The sequence below is a fragment of the Phasianus colchicus genome, chromosome 7, assembly GCF_987193195.1.
Source record: "Phasianus colchicus chromosome 7, bPhaCol1.hap1.1, whole genome shotgun sequence".
Classification (NCBI taxonomy): Eukaryota; Metazoa; Chordata; class Aves; order Galliformes; family Phasianidae; genus Phasianus; species Phasianus colchicus.
This window is the reverse complement of record NC_143442.1, coordinates 5,607,011-5,617,041: the sequence shown is the minus strand read 5'-3', so window position 1 is coordinate 5,617,041 and position 10,031 is coordinate 5,607,011. Positions and strand designations below refer to the sequence as shown.

General features: G+C 37.0%; 1 long non-coding RNA gene across 1 annotated transcript; it reads left to right on the top strand.

Annotated features, from left to right (window-relative positions):
- Window positions 1-244: 244 nt before the first annotated feature.
- On the top strand, window positions 245-8,434 carry LOC149917194 (uncharacterized). Its single transcript, XR_016467986.1, has 4 exons — window positions 245-274; window positions 964-1,189; window positions 1,312-1,395; window positions 6,245-8,434. It is a non-coding gene; the product is annotated as an uncharacterized LOC149917194 (long non-coding RNA).
- Window positions 8,435-10,031: the final 1,597 nt, after the last annotated feature.

The window sequence follows — 10,031 nt, the reverse complement described above, 5'->3', positions numbered from 1 at the left end:
TTAAACTGTTAGTGTAACCTTCACTTACACTACGTTCGTATGCAGTCAAAAACAACGATGCAGTGGAACTGCCAGGTCACAGCCTAAACCAATGGTTGAGCACCAGGTGAGAAGGCTAATCCAGGAGCTCAGGTGCAAGCAATGCAGCTGAATGACCAGAAGGGGAGGAGCCTGGATCCACGCCCTCCTACCCTCACTTAAGAGTTAGCAACTGAGATGGTAACTTCTCTCTAAATAGATGGCACTTTTCTTGAGCCATGAGTTGTTGGAAGAGGTGAGTTATTTTATTTTTTTTATTTCCTACTATTGCTCTGTAGTGCCTTTATCCCATTGGAAAGCACTATCATTGCTTTCTTTTGTCACACAAACAGCATCTAAAAGGCATGCGAACTGGTTCTTCTTTCCAAATGAACTAAGTTAATGCAACCATACTTTGCAAATTTTTAACATGAAATATCATTTAGATCTTGGGCACAAGCAGAATGCTAGCTATTTTTAGTTGTTTGGGTGTTGTTTTTTTTTTTTTGTAACCTTTGGCTCAGAATATCCTACTAAAAGCTTCCTTTCAAAAGCATGAAGTACTTGAAGATCTGTCTATCTTATTTAAACCAGCAATTAGAACCAGATGTTACTGTGTTTTATGTTTAGAAACCAAATTTCAGTATCTTAGACAAAAAGAACGCTTGAAGGACAGAAGAAATAATTTCCAAATGTAATTATACCATATTGTTTTGGTTCTCTCTCATTAATTTACCTGATTGTGAAGTAAAATTAAATGATGCTACATTACTCACAGGTCCAATTTTAAATTTAAATGTAACATCTTATTACTTTTCTGTATAGGAAAAAAAATAGTTTTAGAGTATATTTCATTGTATAGCCCCTATCCTGCATGAAATGTTAGAGGACATTGCAAATATAAAAATCTTGGAACATTAAGAACACGTTACATATATTTGATAGGTAGTAACACTGAAGAGTTCCTTGGATTGCCCAATGTCACAAAACCGTAAGAGAGCTGAGAACTGAAGTTCTGCATTTAGATCTCCCAGGAGAAAGCAAAGAGCAGTGATCTGGTCTATGGAAGCCTCTGGCACAATGGGAAATGCCTGACTGATTGGTGGATCTTTGGGAACGCAAAGGATGTGTGACTTTAGAGACAGCTCCAGACAAAATGCCTGCCAAGGAGGTAAGGATGCTTGACTAAATAGCGGGAGTCAAGCTCATCAGCTTGTTGATAGCATTTGGCTGGGAATACAACCACTTCACGTAAACAAAAGCATCAGTGCAAATGGTCCAATTTCTTGGCAGTGTCAACAAAGAAGAGAAGATAGGAAGGCAGCCGTTCAGGGCTGAGCAGAAGCCAAATGCTGGAATATCGTATTTCACCTGCATGTAAGCATTTGTAAAAATAACCAAACTTTAGTCAGCAATGCCATAGCGGTTTAAAACTTAAAATTAAAAATAAAGAAATTATGGCAGTGTTTCTATGCACTAGAATATATGCTACAAAAATATTTAGATGTTTGTGTTTTCAATTATAATAATTCCACGTGTGATTGGAGGATTCCCTTGTGGTGGATCAGTTGTTCTGCAGACATTACTATCCAAATTGAGACTACCAGGAAAAAATAACGATTCAAATATCTTTCTTCCAAGAACAAAGATTTTCTTTGCCTTCTGTCTGTTTGTTCCTTAGCAAGTCATCTTCATATTGCTTTTAAGCTTTAACAACACTCTTGTTTTTCAAAATTGTCAAGAAAATTACTAACAAAATAAATGGCAACAAGTGCCAGTAGTAAGACTACATTGAAGACGTTCCCCATGTAAATTCATTGTCACCATGGATACTGCATGTGGTGTAGTCCAATGTTTTGATAACCAGGATCTGAATAATCACAGCATATTTCACCATGATTCTGATATAGGTGATATAAACTGTTTCTTTGGCTGCATCAAAACAAAAAGGTTAAATAATGTCATCAGTAATAAAAAAAAAAAAAAAAAAAAAAAAAAAAAAAAAACACTTTAACCAGTCTGAGAAAAAAAGCTTTGAAAGAATTCAAGGAAATCTTATGGGATACATTACAAAGAAGTATTCTTAAGTCTTATCTGTCCCACTGATGTGAATAGGATATATCATCTCAATAAGAGTTAACATAATCAGTTGTGGGTGCTTCTCACATGTGCACCACAGTGCAATTCCTTTTTTTTTTTTTTTTGCACAGTTGCTCTAAATTTTCCATCAGAGACTGAGGTAATACATCTTGCTACCTCTATCATTCTTCTATAGCTTTTTGTTATACCTCGTTTAAGGGGAAAAAAAAAAAAAAAGCTCGTTGTTGGCTAAGGATAAGAGGTAGAGTAGCAATATTGATGTAGCCACATCACTCTCTGTGGAATAGGTGCCCATGTATAAGGATTCCCTCCCTTTATTGTTCTGGGAAGATGTTCAGGCTCACTCTAAATCAATAGAGAAGGTAAGCTGAGCAAAGTGCAGGTCTGAAAACAAATAAAACCTAATACCTCTAGTCAGCTGAAGGCATTTGTACAAGCCAGCAAGTGAGGAACTAAGCTGAAGAAATGACATCTAGGTGGTCATATCATACTTAAATTAATTTTGTCTTCAGGTTCAGTATGTAGGCTATTTTTCCTATTACATCTCAGAAGAAAAGCTCCAGTCTGATTTATTTTTAAAAGACTAGTCCACATAAGGAAGCTCAGCTGCTTATGCTGTGAACCCTCATAGTTCTAAGGTATTTAGAACCCGGTATCTTGTTATATATTTTTTTTCTTTCTACTTTTCTCTCTTTTGAAAGACAGACCAAATTTTCTCTCTGGTAGCTGACAGTAAAACTTTGTCTGCAGACAATTAAGTGCCCACTTGATGGAGATTTGTTCACATTTATCTATTGCATGAGGTTTCTTTATTAATATGTAATCAATTTAAGAACTAAAACTTGGTTTGTGGTTTGTTTTAAAAACAAAGATAAAGAATCTTAATCTCTTCTACACATCTATAGTCACTTCAACTATTTCTAGTTTTCAAGTGAGCTCATAAAACTGTTCTTTCCTTTTTCACTGTTTGTGAAGAGCTCTGTCTCTTCCTTCTGGAAAAACTGTGTGAATATTCTTCCTCAACATTAATCCAGGAGCTCTCATTTTAAGTTTTCATGTGACATAACTATTTTAGCTTTGATCTGTTCCTCTTTGTTCAGGATCTTGCGTACTTGTGCAAGAATCCTCTGTTAATCTCTCTTTTCTTAGACACAGAAGACAAATATGTCCAACATTTCTTCATGAATCATGTCTTGGTTACTAACACACCTTGGGCAGCCCCCTGCTGTACATTTTGAGTGTCCTCCCATAATGAAGTGGCTGAGACTGAGCACTGTTTTCTAATGAGACTGATAGTGTGCCTGAATAACTTCTGTAGCTTTGTGCCCTGCTGCCAGAGCTGTATTTCAGAAACTTGCTTGCTCTTCTTCATCTCTGCTGTTGTTAGCAGGAAAGAGTGCTAATGGTTTACTCCACTATCCACAGTCCCTTCTAGGTTCTCTTCTTAGTATGAATTCTATGTTGTGTTCCTACTTAGACTGCAATCTTTATGCTTATTCTTTTAGTAATCGGCTACGTTACTTCACATTATGCTGCACTGCGTTTTATGAACCACTTATCCACCCAAAGGCTGATATGTTTGTTATAAATATAACATTTCTGCTTATTCCAAGCAATGCTGCTATCACCTGTGTTTAAATCTTTAATCTATTCCACTCCCAGAACACCTCTGAGAAGGGTGAGCAGCTGCAGTTAAAGCTGATATGTAGTCTCATTTAAAAAAAACAAAGTGATGGAGAATAAAGATGACTACAAAAAAAAAAAAAAAAAAACAACCCACATCATCTGTGCAAGGCCAAGTTCTCCCAGGGGAGTCATTTGATTGTCAAGGGAGTTTCCTGACTTCTTAGCCAACTGCGGTGTAAGTTATTCCACTTCATTCTGTGAAGTCTTACCTCCACTGACAGCCACTGCTGTTTTCTGGTCACTCTGTGTCTATTCAAGGGTTCTTCTACTCAGGACTCCAGCTCCTTCTAGGGGTTTTCCTAACAACTGACCTTTGTCACTTTTGCCTCTTCTAGACAGTAATTGCATCTGTGAGGAAAATTCAATAGATGTCTTTATATGGACTCCAATCCAGGTAGCACGGAAATTGCCACATGATGACAAAATATTGACCTTTCTCTCTGACATCTCTTCACAAATGTTTAGTCATTGTTACACAAAACATGACTGAAAGCCTGCTGTTAGCCTCCTTCCTCCATTAGATGTAACCCTGGTACTCCTTTTTTTTTTTTTTGACTCTTATTGATGGGGGTTTTTTTTGAGTGCAGGGAAGGGGAGCCTAAGATTTGTCAAAACCTTGCTGATCTTTCAGTACAAAGGCTGTGAAACTATTTCTAATAACATGCTTAAAACATTCAGGCTTTTAGCTTTCAGCAATTTATTACAATCTTTTTATTTTGTAAGTGTGAATCTAGCCTCATTTATATCTACACCTTAAGTCTTCAAATTTCTTGTGCTACTGCTCACTTCTGCACCCTTTCACAGATTCCACTTCTTGGCTACATTAAATATAACTTATATTTCCTCCATGCCCTTTGTAGCCTGTCTTTCACTGCAAATGTCAACTCCTGCCTCCCTGGAGGTTCAAGATGAGCTCTTCCCTGCTGACATATTCGCTTAGAATGGCATGTCCTAAAGCTTCCACAGAACTATCCCACCATCCTTAAAAGTCATTCCTTACACCATTCCTTGGTTCGACACCTATGCAGGACAAATGTTAGGCAGCTGGTATACTGATACCATTTGCCTCCATGATTATCAATTGTTTGGTAGATGCTTTGCCCTTCACCATCTGTCCATCTCCATCTGTTGTCTCCTGTCTTATACTTTGGATGTAAATTCTGGTAGTGGTGACCATAGAAATTTTCTCTTTTTTTAACAGAACAGATAGCATAAAGGGTTTTGATCCATGACTGCCATTTACTAGGCATTGAGTAAGGCAAATAATTCAGTCAGCATGCCAATGGATGATTTGCTCTACAAGAAGCCAATTGAGGGTGCTCGTGGCCATCAGGTCTATTGAATCCATAGCTAACAATCATTCTTATCTCCTTGTGCTTCCAGATTCTCTATTAATGTGCAAAGCATGACTGTGAGAACCAGTTTTCACAGCACATAAGTCAGTGCCTTCAAGTACGCAGGCAAAAGACCAAACTGAAGTACGTTCTGCTGTGAAGGTAGTACTACGAGTTAGTAGAGAAATATCCTTCCTAGACCTCTGAAATTCTTACAGAACAGGATTACTGCTTTTTCATAGTAACAATCTACCATAGATGCTTAACCTTTAACTCATCTCACAAATTAAAAAAACAAAAAATTAAAACAACTAAATTACTTATAACTGCAAACATAGCTATTCTACTCATACAGTGTAAAGATCCCAAGAAATGCCAAGATTCTGTTCTGAGGTACCAGGAGTTCTTTAATGTCTCTGTAAGAGGTCAGGAATTTACTTAGCCTCTTTGAGAAAGTGTTGGTTCCCTGCAGGACAAGCATTTCATCCTCTTCTATTAAGCCTGGAGTAGGAAAAATCCTAAACAAAACACGTGATGTGATTCTGGCAACTTGGTTTTACCCTCAGATAACTTTGGACACTTCAGGTACTATATTTGTTTTTATTTCTAGACAGATTTTATATGAGCAATGAAATGACAAATGGTACCATCCTACCTTTCTCTAATGGAGTGTTTATCTATGTCCTTTCAAAGACTATTCATTTTTCCACCACTTATAGGCTTGTATGACAAGTTAAAGAAGATCCAAGATGAATGTATTTTATGTCAATACAGGAAATTCAGCTGAATGGTGTTTACGAGAGATTTATTATTTATCTTACGTATTGATCATCACTGATAATTTAAATGCAGTCTGTCTGGTGGCTTAGTATGTTAAAGGACAGATCAAAAGCTACCATTTAAAATAGCAGTTACTGGAAGACTTGGAGACGTCCTCAGCCTTTGTAGATCATCACTGCTCTGCCAATTTGAACGGATCTACACTGCATTCACACAGCAGAGATTCTAGTGTTCCACTTTTATAGAAACTTCTAAAATGCATGCAGTAGATTGACCATGGCTTAATACTGCTAATCCAGCTACCCTTGGTCTCTGTTTTCTTTTAGACTTTGGAGATACTGTGCACTAAAGAGTTCTTCAAAGGAATGGACGGTATTGATTGGTAGATGTTTTAATGCCATTCTCCAAATGCTGTGCCCTGTTAACAATCGTTTCAGCTAATGTGTAATAGGATTGCTGTGCTGAGCTTGGGCTGACACCAGTGAAACTGTGAAGCTATGGAGCATGAGAAGGTGTATGAACATTGGCACTACCTTTGAGGAATCGAGGCCTGCCTTTTTTCGGTCTGGTTCTCATAGGATAGTTTACAAGAAGCAGCACAGCAAATAAGAACTTCCAGAATTATTTTGTTTTGTGGGATTCATTGTGGAAGATGTCGGATCTCGTTCACAATTTATTACAAAAACTTGTCTCCATTCAATGAAGAGCTGTTTGTTCTATATTAGGTTAGAAGCAGAACCCAATGTTCTTTATCTCTTTTTTTCCTCTGTTATCCCTTTGCTACCATTTTATATGAAAATAACATCTACCCGGATTTGCAAAGCAAGCTCTTTGGGGCAGATTGCTGCTTCCTGTGCTCTTCTCTAATACAATGGGACTCTCTCAAAGCACTAAAATCATCCCCAGAGATTTTTGCTATGTCATAAGTCATAGATCTTGGTGGAGGGCATTTAGAAGTATCTCTTATATAAAGATTATAAGTTACCTTACCTCTGATATCAGAGTTCCTCAAAATGTGGATAGGTGCAAGCACCCACTCCAAACCATTCTATTTTCCTACAATGATTTTTCCTGCTCCTGCTAACGTCTGTTGGGCAGTGAATATGAAAAGCAATCTGAGGGATGGGGAAAAAAGTTGTATTCCCTTATTTTTGTAAGAATTCCTAAGAATGTCTCTCTTTGTCATGTGATACAGAAGGTTTCTTGAGGAGCAACATGTATGTGTAAAAAAAACAAACAAACAAAAAAACCCACCACCACAATGGGATGTGGGGAAGTGATCCCTGCATCCTGGAAAAGTTCTTCTAGATTTCTTCTAAAGGAAAATATCCAATTGCAGTAAGAATGTTAGAGCTTGCTTCTCAGCTCTTGATTAAGAAATTAGTGCTGCCCTCTCCCTTCTTCTTCCCAAATTACAGCAATTGTACCTGTGAACAGGTGCTGTAAGAAACCAGCATCCATTAGAGTATTTTCTGGTTTCATGATTAGCTGATACAAAACTGAGATGTAATCAAGTAAGAATTCATTTGTTTGATTAGCCATTGAAATTACTCTGTGCATAATCAGTTACCTGGCTAGTTTGTCAGCCTCCTTTAGGGAGTCTTGTTTTTTTCTCTAAATGGATGGTCCAGATTTGTTCACAACAGTGGGTCTGATTTAATTATATGTGTGGGTGTTGTCTGACTCATCTTTGAGAGTCAAAACAGACAGATGATAGAACAGTTTTGTTGTGAGCGCAGGAACAGAAATGATCTACTGGAACAAGTTCTGTGTGTAAGCTAAGATATGCAACACAGCAGATCCAAACTAGAAAACCCCATCCTAAATTATTACAGATGTGTTTCTCAGGCATAGATATCAAGATTTTTATATTCTCAAGTCTCGTGCTGCTCAACTTCAGTAAGTTTCCATATTGGTTCAAGGAAGAGTTTCCTTAAGACCAAAAAATTGTAAAGACTGCATTTCTTCCAGGTTCTTACCAGAACACGTGTTCTGACTTTAAAAAGAAAGGCGGGGAAGTAGCATACAAAGTTTGTTTTGAAGAATGTTGTTGTGTTCTTCAGTTTGTAACTTCTCTAGGTCAGTGTACTCTGGGTAGTACAAAAGCAATCAACAAACTAGTCTTTGTAGAGTTTTTTTCCTCTAAGATTCCTAGCACAACTGGATGCCTGATTTGGTGACCCAAGAGGTCATTCATTTTTGGTAGTCAGAGTCAGTCAGAGGACATGTGCCCAGTGGACCACCACTACTGCTGAGCCAATCCAAATCAAGCCTACATAAATTCCATTTTCCCAGCTTATAGCAGAGCTTCTCAGTCCTAGGCAGCCTTCTTTATGTCCAAAGCTAGATCTGCTCAAATCAACAGAGAATTTTCTAACTAGCTCATTATTCAAGCTATACCAGAAGATCTTATTTCCATGAAATTAATTTCTTACTTACCTTGCCCCCTCCTCACAGGCCATTGGGTTGTTACCCTGCAATACTTTTTATTTTTTTTAAGAAAACTGTTTCAGATGCCAGGTTACAGAGAAATTTGTACATCTGATTAAAACACTGAGGCTTAAAAAAAAAAATCCAGTCAAGAAGACGAAACAAACCATATTTTCTACATTGCTTCAAATTCTTTTAAATTCTAGATATCCTAAAATAGTTTTACCTGATTTTCACAGAAATTGAGTGCAGAGTTGACGCTATTTGCTTTAATACATTTTTTCAAATATTCTTAAATAATATCACTGGGTAAAATGACCATTTCTCTCAGTTTCTCTTTCTAGTCTTCTTAAAACAACCTTCAACAACCTCAAGTCATACAGGACATATACTATAAACCACTGATTTCATAGACAGACAGGAAAAATATTTTTTGCTGTTCTCATTTTCATTGTTTTCTCATTGTTTGAACTACTTAAAGTTAATAAAAATCAAAATGCCCCTGTAAAAGAAAGAGCATACCAACTATTTCAGCAGTCACTTATAAAGACTGGTTTTCCAATTAAATTAAAAACTCCAACAGGTATAAAACAGTTATGATTTCAGAACAGAAGGAAAGATAACAAGTACTTTTAGGCTAAGAAAGCGTGTCCATGGAAAACTGATGACTAGATCTACTTCTGAAGTGGGATCTATTCAACTGCACTTCTTTGATTCAAACATAAGTTTGTTTTAAGAATATGTCTTCACAAGAGACCAACTCTCCCTTCCTCCTACCTGCCAACAAAATCTATCTGAAAGGATTAATATGTTTGTAGAATAAATCAAGCAAGATTCAGGGTTAAGATATTTCTCATAAAGGATCCATTAACTAGAATGGACAGAATAAAATCCAAGGTTGGTTGATGTAGTAGCTCTTTCACTTTTTTCGGAACAAGAATCGGTTTGCAAGAAGTTAGCAGCTAGCATTATAAGAAACTCTCCCTGCCATGAGCCAGCCATTTGCACTTCACTCATTGTTGAAAGTTTCTGCCCTCCATGGCTAGAATAGGTCCAGGCAAACACCAGGGGGATTGGGCCTTCTAAAAGTCATCTGAAGGAAAAGAATTTTAGCAGAAGCAGAGCATCTATAGGAATTACACATCTTTATCACCTATTGCTCTTCCTTTCTTCTCCTAGATGTGTCCTGTCATATGGCCATCTCTAATTGAGAAGAATGGGGTAAGAGTAGAATGTTATGGGTTTTTCCCTGTTATCAGGGGAAAATAATATAAAGCAAGGGATCCTAGTTAGAATCCCAATTAACAATCTACAGTTAAATAAGGAGGTGAAGTTAACTTCTTCACCTCTGCATTTTTGTTTTCATTTTGATACTGACATTAGTAGTCCCATTCATGACACTAGAAACTGATTAAATGACAGATTTAAACAACTTACATTAAATTAATTACTGAGTTAGTAGTAACCATCCTAAAACACCACTTGAATAGTTTTTGTATTGTGTCTGACACCCAGTAAAGTTGAAGTGGATGACTTCCATGCTTTTATTGTTTCAGCAGCCTACTTTCTAATATCTCAAACCATACTGTGGGTCTTCTTTACCTGGGAGGAGAGATAGAGGAATACAACACTCCAATCTTTATGTGGAAAATGATAAGCTATACAGAAATATGAGTATTAAAT